The following is a 14,060-nucleotide window of genomic DNA, read 5'->3' on the forward strand; positions in this document are numbered from 1 at the left end:
TCGTACGAATGACCACACCTAACCCTACCCCTAAACCTACCCTTTACAGGAATCATGCAAAATCATGATTTTTAGTGCACATTTTATGAGCACATGCGTTTTCTGGGATCGAACCCATGATCGCATGATCACGTAATTACATATCGTCATATAACACAATGCTCTACCAACCGAGCTACACGAAACCCGAACTATGACCCAGATAAAAGAATACAAAACATAAATATGAAAATGTCCTGTTGCCGATAGGGGCGCAATTGTAGCATACGCTCTGATGGGTCGTATTTCAGGGATTTGGACAAACGACCTATACGGGCGTATTGGTTGGAGGACAGGTTGAAAGAAAGATAACCGGCAGTTTCAAAGTTTAAGTTCTATCCTAGCCATCTAACAACAATTTTCCCAATTATAATTACATGATTCTTTTTAAATGTTCTTAGTCTACAGATTAATAATGCTAAATGTAGATCAGAAACATCTTGTCACATCTGGTTTGAACAGTCAGAGTCATTGGTTATTGAGAGATAAATAGATAGTAAGAAAAATAACTAGATTTGCAGCATTGTTTCTGTTGTTAAAATAACCGCGTCATCCGCAGCTTGGAGAGAGAGAGAAAGCGCATGGAGCTGAAAGGGCTTGAATTAAGCGCGTTTGGCTTTAGATAAAAATACTAGAGCAGGGGTGGGCAAACTCGGCCCTTCCAGGCCACTTTCCTTCAGAGTTTAGCTCCAACCCTAATCAAACGCACCTGAACCAGCTAATCATTGTCTTCAAGACTACTAGAAGGATACAGGCATGTGAGTTTTATCAGGGTTGGATCAAATCTCTGCAGGAAAGTGGTCTGGAAGGGCCAAGTTTGCCCATCACTGTACTAGAGTATATAGCACTGAAAGATATTTGCCATAAACAACGCTGCTCACTTGAAATGGTGTTTTATGGACAAATGGTAGGTTTAGGGACAGGGGTTGGGTTACGCGCTCATAAATGTGTAAATAGTGTCATGTAAATAAAATGGTTGTGACTATTTACATTGAAAAATCACACCCCAACATATATACAATGGCAATATTATGTCATGATGATAAAATTCCCAGTGCCTTTCGCATCGGCATATTGACGCCAAAGGTTTCTTATTTAAAGCTGCGGTCCGTAACTTTATTGGTTAAAAATGATCCAAAATCAGTATTTGAGTAAGTACATAACCAGCCAGTGTTCAAAGCTATCACCTTACTTTAGCCCGATTCACAGCGGTTAGCTTATAATAATGTTTTGTAATTTGAGTGGTACGGGTAGGATTTCGTGGGAAATTCGAGCATGGCACTGCGTCATTACGTCACATCTGTAAACAGAAGTTTTCCCGGCTAGTATGCTATCGCATCTGAGGATCCTGCAGGTGATCGTTTATAGCCTTTTCTCACAGCAGCTGGAATAATTAAATTTATCATTTTGATGGCGGATTGTAATCCAGAGAGGATTATGTGTTTATGAAACACATGTGAATGAAATTAAATTATATTTCAGTTTTAAAGGTACGTCTGATTACAGATAGCCTGGGATTACAAAGGATTTGTATTTTAAAGAAAACCAGTTCAAAGGGAGAATAATTTGCTTTTTGGGTTAAAAGAATTTCTGAATGTGAAATTCGAATGGTATGACAATTAGATTAGACTGTACAGAAACTGAAATCTATACGCTAATACACACTATACTCATAGTCACGCAATGCTGATGTTGTTAACATTAATAATTTGAGAATAAAGTATAACAATAATAATAATTTGCATGGTTTGTGGTATAAGCTAATCGATCGTTAGATTTAATCACCATTTGTAGCCTGATTTGTTGTAATGCTTTTTTCCTCAGTTGGTCAGAACAAACGTGGCAGACTTGTTACTTACTTGTTCAGATGGCAATATATGGTGAAAATTCTCCTTTGGGTCATATATTCCAAGACGTAGGCTAGAATCTGTGATTACTAAGTACAGGTTTCACACCGGTGCGGTGACTGACAGACTGACACACATACTCCTCAAAACATTAGATTCATCCGCGCTGGAGCCGTGCCGGAGAACATCCCACGCATTAAGATAATTCTGCAAGTAACAGCAATTCCATGTTTTCAAACAGAGATGGCGACAAAGAGGTAAAACTTACAGACTGCAGCTTTGAAGCAATGGAAGACCCTGCATGTCGAAAAATGGGTCCTGACCAAAGCGTCAATATGTGACAAGTTGGGAGTGAGAATGTGTTGGAAAATGCTAAATAAGAGTGATTTAGAACCATATGAAACCAGCATGAACACAAAGAGTCCATTTTTAAGATATTGGCTCACGCTTTTGAAACAAGCATGAATTTGTAAATGCATTAAACTAGACTTTTCCTTTTCATTGTCTCTCATGTCTTCATTTGTCATGGACTCGTCTATCAAACGCTGCTGTGTTTGTTGTGTCTGGTTTCACAGTGGCGTGATGACAGCGGGAATGAGCTTTGGAAACTGCTGGTCAGAAACACGCTGATGAACCGTCTCACATCTCTCAGACTGTCAGGATCCCTGAAGCTCCAGGGAAGATGAAGAAGAAGATCCTTAACTGGAGGTTCTTCACTCCTCCACTTGGTGGGGACAGAGACAGAAACACAGTCACGTCTATCAGAAATGAAGCGAGGGGTTTTTCAAAGAGAAATGAATGCCAGTAGAAGACATCCGAGGGATATTTTGCCTCAAAGAAAATGATTGATTCTCATTAGGTTGTCATTTTCTTTTATTTATAAAATAACTGTGCATTTCTGTATCCAGTTCAGCACAACAAATCATCATGATTAATTTTCTGGAAGCAAAATATAATTTCTCATATCTTTCTTTGGATTTTAGGGTGAAATATGACCTGGACAAGATTGTTGACAGGTTTTGTGAGGTTCACCCTACAACCTTTCTTAGATCATTTCGGAAAGCTTTGTTTAAATGACAGACTAAAAGTGATTTTGGATGGGTTTAGGCCTGTCATCATAACAATGTGAATCTCGTCCAGAGATCATCAGGAAACTGAATATGTTTAAAGTGTCTCATGAGCAAAGAAATCACACGATGGACGCAGATGAACCTCATGACTTCATTCTGGTGCAAACTGATTGTAGATTCTCTTTCTGTTCAGTTCTGCTGTTCTGTTTTTTTTTTCTGTTTTTTCTTTATTATATTTAATTAACTTCACTGTATTAATCAGTTTTAATCTCTTTTTAACTCTATTCATAATTGTTACTGAAAATTAGGATTGATGGTTGTACTTGACCTTGTCAAAGCTGTTTTGAGTGGAACGAGTGTGTGATTCATTAAGTTCACCTATAAAAAAAATATCGTCATCATTTATAGCATGACTTTCGTTATTTATAGAAAAGAGGATTTTGAAGACTCTTATTTCCATTCAGTGACAGTTCATAGTGCACTATAAAAGTATCTCAGCAGATACAATTATTACATTCATTTAGATCCAGGGTTCTCATCTCTGGCCCTCGAGATCCATTTTAGCTCCAACTACTGAGTTTGATCAACGTTGGAGCTAAATTTAGCAGGAAAGTGGACCTCGAGGTCCAGAGTTGAGGACCTCTGATTTAGATGTGTGTGAGGAAGAGTCACACATGTTCATGTTTGTTGTAACAGAACAGAGCCTTCCTGATGTGGGATGTTTGTTTTCTAAAAAAGCGACACCAACCAGACAGTAGTATTATTAGTTCATATTACCTCAAAATAATACACGCATAATGAATGATCTATCCGTGTTTTTACAGTTTCAGTAAGCTAAATGATATATTTCACGGTCATGAAGTGCACCATGATAACAAACAAACTCTGACCTCTTTTTTGGTGTGACACAGCATTGATGGTTGAGGTGAATCGTGAATGTTTCTGGACCTGAGCACCAGTGAAGATTCACATCAACATCCAGCAGCACGGATAGCTCTCTCTGAAAGCTGACAAATAACGCTTTTTTATTTTACTTCTTACAGTAATAGTTTGAATTAGTTTGTATTTGTATATTTTCCATTTAATTGTAGTTTTACTTTTAAGTAATAATATACATTTTAGTAATTTTGTCATGTTTTTTGTCTACACAATTTTTATTCATTTTTACTTTAGTTTTAGTTTTTTCTTTAAATGTTGTTTGTAGTTATTGTGTTTAAATTCTACCTTGGCAACGAGCTGAGACAAAACACATTGATTTTTAAATGATGTTTTATTAGATTTCTGATAACATTTCTTTCATGTAACAAAAATGTTTTTTATGGTTTAATTAACTATAATAACCCTGACTGAGTAGCCTTAGTCTGATTGATTTGTGAAGGCATCATATCTGTATCCTTTGCTGCCTATGATATCCCACAATCCTGCGTGATAATTTCCACGAATGCCGTCTGATGGTGGTCAGTTTGTGTGTTAATGTATTTAAACAACTGTTATTCATTTCTAGTGAAAAATAAGTTGCCTAGTTGTCACCAAGTCTGTGTCCCTTCAAACACAAACGCTGCTCGTCAACTTTACACATCAGCTGTCTGAGCTTTGGGACGCATCTCGTGAATCTGATCGTTCTGACATGATGTGAATATAGGCAGCAACAGAGCCGAGCTCTAATAACAGGCATCAGCAGACACGTGTGTATTATAATGCTGCTTATGTCCTTCATCAGCATGACTAAACGAGCACAGATGCAGCTCAACCAGCCCGCTATTGACACATCCGTTGTGGGTGCATTGATTATTCAAAGCTCTATTTAAGGGAGATTACTCTTCTGGAGGATCAAAGCGTTGCGTATCATCCATACACAGCCGGTGGATCTCCAGACATCATGAATTAGGGCCAGGTGCGCAGGACCCCGGAGAGGCATGAATTATGCAGCAGCGGCTATATTGGATTACACATGGCAGACGATATGCTGGCCGCAGCGCTTTATAATGCCAAGCTCCTCAACAGAGCGCGGTCATCTTCACGGATGGCACAGCACTAAATCTCCTCCTGTCACTGGAGAACTCGGCTGGATGGATTTAGTCTCTTGGTGGGCCGGTTCAGGACCGGTGTCATGTGGAAATGTTCAGATTGATGAGCAGCACTCTCTTCCGGGATCACAAGGATCCTGAGGGTCTGAGAGGTGCAGGAAAAAAAACCCTTCAGAAAAACCCAGTGTCAGGACGTTTCTTCAGTGACCATTACTGCATAGTACACTGTGAGATGAGATTACATGACTGAAGTGAAAGCATCAAGGAGTGGATGTGCTGTAGAAAAGAGATGGAGAGACGTTTAGTGCTTTTAACTTGACTTTGAAGATGACAAAATAAGCTGCCACTGATTCTTGAATTTGACTTCAATTCATTCTTCAAAATTATAAAACAGAGTTGATCTCTAGAATGTTACAAATGTAACATTTCAATAGGTTTTGAAAATTGTAAAACAAATAGAGCTATATATTTTAAAATAAGTTATTTAAAAAAGTTGATTTACTTTATATAGGTATACATTTCAAAATATACCACTGTTGTCATTTATAAGTCGCTTTGGATAAAAGCGTCTGCTAAATGATTAAACGCAAATTTAGACCTAAATATTTTTTTTGTGTGAACATTCACTGAAAAGAAATGAACAGCATACAGGACGGCGAGCTAATGATGACACAGCCGTAATGAAGAATGTCTTCTGTACCTCTCCACACAACGAGTAAATGGCAAAATAAGCAGCTTCTTCTCCCTCCATCTGATCTGTTTCATCATAATTTGATCTGAGGCACACATTAATGGCCCTCCACGGTGAAATACAGCAGCAGCATAAAGCTGCCCGACTCCTAAGAGTGACAGATGATCCGTCAGCGGCTCTATACACACACAGCTGCCTCGTTCACACACTGCGCCACTGCAGGTGGAAGTGTGTGAGAATAATGAGAGCGACTGAGCGCTCAAGTGTGGATACAATTCAATTTGAAATCCCATCAGATAGCATGATTACAGTCCGCTTGCTGTCCGAGGCTTCTGATTGGCCAGCCATGCCAACGGAATGTAAATGTATGTAAATGTGTCCAGCTAAACAGGGCTTGGGTCTGGATCTCAGCTTATGTTCTTACTCGTGTCCACAGTCTATTTGCAGTGTACTAGAGGAGGCAATTACAAGTAATTATAGGCATCTAGTCAGCACAGTATCCTCAGCGTCCTCCAGCAGTCACAGACCACCCAAAATCTCCTCAAGATGCGAGTTTAGATACAAGATTATACAGAAAGTTAGCCTTGACTTGTTTTAGTTACCATGTCAACGTTCTCTTTAATTAGAGGAGCAGGCACTGACGATGCTGGGACCCTAATGTGCTTGTACTGACCTTCTTCTTCTTCTTCTTCTTCTTCTGCCCTAAAAATATATCCCAATCATGCACTGCTCAAACAGACACACATCTGTCCGACACTAAGGCAATTTGTGTTTTGGATCATAACTCTGGAACCATAAGGAATTCTTGAATCCTTGAATCAAACCCTCAAGGAGTGTCTATTTTAGCGCAAAAAGCCCGCCTTGTTGGCAGAGGCTATTTACACTAACTCTGCCCACCAACGTGTGATTGGGATAGTCAACACTGAAAATAAAACACCTGTTAAACATTAGTTTCAGTGGCGTAGATGGTAAGGCGTGTGCTTTTTGACGCGATATACCCGAGTTCGAACCCACCTTTTGCCAAACTTTTTTTTCTCCCTTTTCAAGTCTCATATCGCATCGGAAAGGCATTGAAATAATCAAAAAGTTTAAAATAGAGTTTCGGGTAGGGTTACACCGTGTCCTAACTACACGCGAAACGACAAGATTCCAGCAACAAGCAATTTGGGTGTCTACACCAGACGCGACAGAATCAATCAAATTTCACAGCTAATTAGGAGCGGGCTAATTTGTGGGTGGGCTCTCTCTGGAAACGCACTGCTCTCGCAACGAAATGGATACGTTTATAATTCATTCATAAATATTAAACCTTTTTAACATCATTAAATGTTCATACTGAGTGACTGATAACATCTTTGTCATGGAATACACTTGCTGGTTCGCAGTGAGTCACGGTTTTAATGTACATGTTTGCTTTAATTTATTTTCGTATAATTATAATTTTATAGGTAAACTATCTATTGTTGCTTTCAGTATGGATATAGGGTCACGCAATATGATATTTAAACTCATATTAGACCCGTTTAACTTTGAATAAAGCACATAATCACCTGAGATTATCTACTGTCATATAGTTTGTATGTTGTTCCAGCCGCGATGTTGCAGAAATAGAAACTGTTTATTAGAAATTTCATGTGTTGCTGTCGCGGCTAGTTAGGACAAAAACTCTGATTAACACGGAAAAGATACCTTTTATCGTGTGTAGTTAGGACACGGTGTTAGGGTAGGTGTAGGGAGGGCTTTATTATCCAAATTAGGTGGCATCCATTTAATAATTTGAATTAAAATTAGGATTTACACTCAATACATTATTATTGCGTACTGTTTGATACTGTACTACAATACTGAGGTGCAGAAAATCTTGCTATTTTAACATAGTGTAAATAGAATCTATCGCTAAGAAAATATGCACTTAAATATGCCAATCTATATTTGCCATTAATAAAAAGTGTATGTTCCATTTACATTTTTGTCTATACTTCTTTCTTTTTTTTTTTATTATCTGAAAAACATGATCTTGTTTGTCTGATCTTGGCTGAACGTCTGAGGCATATGGCACACAAAATCGGAAGCACAGGAGTTTCAAGGTTTTCATCAGATTTGTTAAATTAATGAAATGCCTTTAACTGAAAACTGAGTGTTTAATCTTATCATTATACATTACTGACACTCTGTCCTCCAATTTGATACTGTTAAGTGCTTTTGACACAATCTTTTGTTAAAAGCGCTATATAAATAAAGGTGACTTGACTTGACTTGACTTAAAATATACAGGATTTCCGGGAGACGTGTGTGTTGCGTTCTTTAATGTTCCACCTGGAAATAAAGATGCTGTGATGCCAAACCTCCTCATGGAAGAAGAAAGCCGTCATGTTTACAGCTGTGACAGAGCACTTTTCAGACTCAACTAAATGCTGGATTTTCTAAAGTATGTGAAGTATTTAAAGTTCATGGCATAGAATCTTTAAAATACATCCGAGAGTTTTACACACTGGTCTGTTATTGTGGGGACATTTCCACACCCCTAAACATGATGCGGCACAAAAACATGATTGGTTGCTTGACCTGTCACTCATATGGCCTCTTGGGCAGGCCTTGGCCATTCAAAGCGGCCAAGAATCCCAGACCTTCTGCCGTCAGTCTGAAGGTCTGGCTATGCAAGAGTATATATTCGGGAAAAAAAGGTGCAAAAGCACAGGGGTGGTACCTTTTCAAAAGGTACATGTTTGAACATAATCAGTTGCGTATTAGTACCTAACGGGGGCAGAAGGTACCCCCCAGGGACAGCTTTTGTACTTTTTTTTCTAAGAGTGTATAGTGCTGGCAAAAATGATCAACACTTGATGAGTTGAATTCTGAAGATGTTAGTAAGTTAATTGGCAACTCATTTGAACAAATAGACTTATAACCCGAATTCCGGAAATGTTGGGATGTTTTTTAAATTTGAAAAAATGAAAACTAAAAGAATTTCAAATCACATGAGCCAATATTTTATTCACAATAGAACATAGATAGCATAACAAATGTTTAAACAGAGAAATTTTACAATTTTATGCGCAAAATGAGCTCACATTAAAATTTGATGCCTGCTACAGGTCTCAAAATAGTTGGGACGGGGGCATGTTTATCATGGTGTAGCATCTCTTCTTCTTTTCAAAACAGTTTGGAGATGTCTGGGCATCGAGGTTCTGGAGTTTTGGTGTTGGAATTTGGTCCCATTCTTGCCTGATATAGGTTTCCAGCTGCTGAAGAGTTCGTGGTCGTCTTTGACGTATTTTTTGTTTAATGATGCACCAAATGTTCTCTATAGGTGAAAGATCTGGACTGCAGGCAGGTCAATTCAGCACCCGGACTCTTCTACTACGAAGCCATGCTGTTGTAATAGCTGCAGTATGTGGTTTTGCATTGTCTTGCTGAAATACACATCATCTGGAGGGGAGCATATGTTGCTCTAAAACCTTTATATACCTTTCAGCATTCATAGTGCCTTCCAAAACATGCAAGCTGCCCATACTGTATGCACTTATGCACCCCCATACCATACTGGCTTTTGAACTGAATGCTGATAACACGCTGGAAGGTCTCCCTTCTGGAGTGTCGTCTGAGGGCCCCCGAAGACCATGAGCATCCAACAAAGGACTATGGCCTTGTCCCTTACGCACAGAGTTTTCTCCAGTTTCTCTGAATCTTTTGATGATGTTATGCACTGTAGATGATGAGATTTGCAAAGCCTTTGCAATTTGACATTGAGGAATGTTGTTTTTAAAGTATTCCACAATCTTTTTACGCACTCTTTCACAGATTGGAGAGCCTCTGCCCATCTTTACTTCTGAGAGACTGCCTCTCTAAGACATCACTTTTATAGCTAACCATGTTACAGACCTGATGTCAATTAACTTTATTAGTTGCTAGATGTTCTCCCAGCTGAATCTTTTCAAAATGTTTAGCTTTTTCAGTCCTTTGTTGCCCCCATGCCAACTTTTTTTAGACCTGTAGCAGGCATCAAATTTGAAATGAGCTCATTTAGTGGATGAAAGTGTAAAATGTAAAGATTTGTTATGTTCTCTATGTTCTATTGTGAATAAAATATTGGCTCATGTGATTTGAAAGTCTTTTAGTTTTAATTTTATTCAAATTTAAAAAACGTCCCAACATTTCTGGAATTCGGGTTGTATATCTGGCAAATGAAATGTCAAAACTTAAAGAAAGATGATACACAGACAACATGTCATTTTGAGGACACACAGCAGCTTTTGTCAAATTACACCCTATAATGGGCAATACAGCTGAAAAACACCAAAACCGTATGACTGATAAATTTAAAAGTTGGTACACATCTTCATTGGTGGATGTCCTAACATATCCTCAAATATGACTCAAAAAGCATAGCCGTTAGCTGCTAATAACTGACAATCTAAATGAACTACCATAATGAAAATGAACACATTCATACATTGTGTCAAAATGAGTATGTGTATATATTTTTGTGAAAATCAGCCACAAGGTGGTGCTATAATAAACAACCTTACATTTTCATTTAGATGGGTAATCATCCACATGGGCCACTGGTGCTTGGACTCTCTCTAAAAGTCTTTATCACATTATACCAACTTCATCACACCCAGAGTGGATCTTATTTACAGTCTCTGTATGGTGAAATTTAATCATTATTGAAGCTCAGAATTGAAATGTCACACATGAATGAAACACCATCATTCATAGAAATGCCCAGGTGACAGCAGTAGAGGACTGCATGTGAAAATCTGCTTTATTATTGAATTATTATTTTTATCATATCGTTATATGCTTGTATTTCTGTGTCTTTTGAGGAAATATAAAATGTGTAGTTTTTTATGAGTAAGGCGAGCACCGCTGCAGGAATGAGATTCATCCACACAGATCACCGAACCTAACAATAGCATGTGTGTTGTTTAGTTTTGATGGGACTGAATGCATAAATGCACTAACTATGACAAATGATGTCATTAATCATGAATCTATGACGGTCTTCCTGTATTAAACTGCAGCATCAGCCTTCACCACAGTCATGTAAGCTAAGCTCTATTTAGTTTTAGTGAACTACTAACCCTTCAGGCCTGTTTACACTGCTCACTTCATGCATTTGCTCTGATCAGATAGCTGTCCGATTGTGAAAAGACCAGGTGAAAATGCCCTCCAAAACGCTTTCGAGACACTTTAAATCCGATTGCTCAAACCACTTTATTTTAAATCACAACATACATTAACAACCCCCAAAAAATACAACCTACACTAAAACATCTACCATATTATTAGCCGACTGTCCGTTTGCTGAAGGGCTGGTCTTTACTGTACAGATCCACAACCCAGCATACAGTATGTCTGCTTACTGAGAGATGAGCGTCCATCATTAATCAGAAATCAATAACAGCTGGACACAGTTTCATCACCAGCACAACACGGTTTCCCTCTAACACAAATGCAGTGACGACCTGGATATATAATAAACAACGAGATTTCTCTGCGAGATTCAACAGAAACAGAGTGATGTGTGTGTGCACACGCGCGTGCGTATGTGTGTGTGTGTGTGTGTGAATGGCTCCGGGCAGGTAGTGTTGACTGACAGTCTCTTTAAGGCCGTAAGTCTCACACTGAAGGAGAGCTGGACAGCTGGAAAGACGTCTGAGGAAACACGTCATCATGTCTAAATGTGTTATTATTAAATGTGTCATAATAACCTGTCACATCTCTGCAGTAATTTTTCTTAAGCAAAAAGATTGTATGGATTATGAAATAACAGATTCAGTGCATTACTGAATATTATTGAATGTTATGTTTCCAGACTCATTTAAGTGGGATTTAAGTCCATCTTTATATGTAATTTCATAATGGCTTCTGTTGTCGTTGAAATAAAAAGTGCAACCCAGATGCTTCTGAATGTACTGACAAGTGTTTATAATGAACTAAAATATGTCATTTCTATTTTTTTTTTTTTTGTGATCAACTTTTTATTTTTTCAAATCAACAAAACAACATCCACTCAAACAAACAACTGGGAGGGGGGAACAACAGACACACCATCAACAATTTCAATTTCAATTTGTAGTAAAAAGGACAAAACAAAATTCACATGAGTCCATAGATTGACAACAATTGGACATTCCCAAAACATGTGGAGAGAAGTACCTGCTGATACAGTGTTACAGATATGACAGTTATAGGTCGATTGCAGTTTCATTTGAAACCTCTTGTAAGGAGTTATGTATGCTCAATGGATGACTTTGAAATGGATAAGACGATGAGCCAAGTTTTTAGAAGTTAAGATTAGATTAGACCACACCCTCTCCCAGTCGACCGATAAATCAAAATCTGTTAATTCACGATTCCAGATAGATTTAATAGAAAAAGACTTTGCAGTGTGATCATTAAGTTTACTATATATTAAAGAAACAGACGGGCGACCAGATGGTGGTGCGATCCAATCCCACACAGGACGAGAGGAAATAGGGGATGCCCAGGGAACTCCATAGGCCTTGAGAGCAGAACGTAACTGGTAAACAAAACTTAGTTCTTAGTTCTTGAAGTGAGCAGAGTCCCTGGTTATCATACAAGTCACCGCATCTGTTTCTGCCCAATGTAGACAAAGGGGGCTGGACAAATGGCCAATTTCAACATAAAAAATTTAAGTTGTGTGACGCGTAACGCCCTCAGTGAACTAATACAGTGATATAAGACCTATGCAAAGGTTTACCTCACAGTACAAAACGAAGTAATAATTTATTAAATTATTTAAATTTAATTATTAAATTCCAATAATTTATTCAAATTCATGTTTACAGTAAATGAATAATTTACTCAAACTAACTAAATATATATTGCCAATAACTCGCCTTAGAAAATAATTTCCCTAAATACAGGTGCATCTCAATAAATTAGAATGTCGTGAAAAAGTTAATTTTTTCTTGTAAGTTATTTCAAAAAGTGAAACTTTCATATATTTTAGATTCATTGCATGAAAAGTAAAACATTTCAAAAGTTTTTTTGTTTTAATGTTGATGATTAGAGCTTACAGCTCATGAAAGTCAAAATTCAGTATCTCAAAATATTAGAATATTTACATTTGAGCTTCAATAAATGACCATCCATACAGTATAAATTCTGGGTATCTCTTGTTCTTTGAAACCACAATAATGGAGAAGACTGCTGACTTGGCAATGATCCAGAAGACGAACATTGACGCCCTCCACAAAGAGGGTAAGTCACAGAAGGTCATTACTGAAAGGTGTGGCTGTTTACAGAGTGCTGTATCAAAGCATATTAAATGCAAAGTTGACTGGAAGGAATAATTTGGGTAGGAAAAGGTGCACAAGCAACAGGGATGACTGCAAGCTTGAGAATACTGTCAAGCAAAGCCGATTCAAACACTTGGGAGAGCTTCACAAGGAGTGGACTGAAGCTGGAGTCAGTGCATCAAGAGTCACCACGCTCAGACGTCTCACCACTTCTGAACCAGAAACAACGTCAGGAGCGTCTTACCTGGGTTGTGTAGAAAAATAACTGGACTGTTGCTCAGTGGTCCAAAGTCCTCTTTTCAGATAAAAGTAAATTTTGCAGAGAATCTATGGGGTATTGTCAAGAGGAAGATGAGAGACACCAGACCCAACAATGCAACAATGCTATCAAAGAAACCTGGGCTTCCATACCACCTCAGCAGTGCCACAAACTGATCACCTCCATGCCACGCCGAATTGAGGCAGTGATTAAAGCAAAAGGAGCCCCTACCAAGTATTGAGTACATATACAGTAAATGAACATACTTTCCAGAAGGCCAACAATTCACTAAAATTATTTTTTTTTATTGGTCTTATGAAGTATTCTAATTTGTTGAGAGTGAATTGGTGGGTTTTTGTTAAATGCGAGCCTAAATCATCACAATTAAAAGAACCAAAGACTTAAACTACTTCAGTCTGTGTGCACTGAATTTATTTAATACACGAGTTTCACAATTTGAGTTGAATTACTGAAATAAATTAACTTTTCCACAACATTCTAATTTATTGAGATGCACCTGTACATAATTATTTTTAAGAAAAAAATTACAGTAATTCACCAAAATGTTACTAGTGACCAGACCTTACTACAGTTGAAATTTTGCCAACATCTTCCTCACTGTACATACAGTATATAATTATTCTTAAGAAATTACTGTAATTCACAGTTTTTTTTTTTTAATTAAGACAAAACGTTCATTTTCTGGTTGTCATACACTCATTAAGTTACAATTTTCATATGCTCAAGCAGAAGGTTAATGTTATCTTGTGCTTTAGCAAGGAATCTCTGGCTAAAACTAGCTAACGTAAACCCTCCTTCGAGTTACCCACCGTATTTATTTTTTAAATATTTTATA

At 37.8% G+C, this 14,060-nt stretch overlaps 1 protein-coding gene across 6 annotated transcripts in view; it reads right to left on the reverse strand.

Annotated features, from left to right (window-relative positions):
• Positions 1–14,060, reverse strand: part of LOC131527515 (5-hydroxytryptamine receptor 1E) — a 98,896-nt gene that overhangs the window by 16,186 nt on the left and 68,650 nt on the right. Inside the window, exon 2 of one of the 6 annotated variants that reach the window (XR_009267669.1) lies at positions 4,305–5,259. The exons of the other annotated variants lie outside the window; for them this stretch is intronic. The gene's annotated coding sequence lies outside the window, so the exon portion shown is untranslated. Of the gene's footprint in view, positions 1–4,304; positions 5,260–14,060 lie in introns of those variants that run through there. 6 annotated transcript variants of the gene reach the window in all.

This window comes from Onychostoma macrolepis, chromosome 20 (genome assembly GCF_012432095.1).
Source record: "Onychostoma macrolepis isolate SWU-2019 chromosome 20, ASM1243209v1, whole genome shotgun sequence".
NCBI lineage: Eukaryota > Metazoa > Chordata > Actinopteri > Cypriniformes > Cyprinidae > Onychostoma > Onychostoma macrolepis.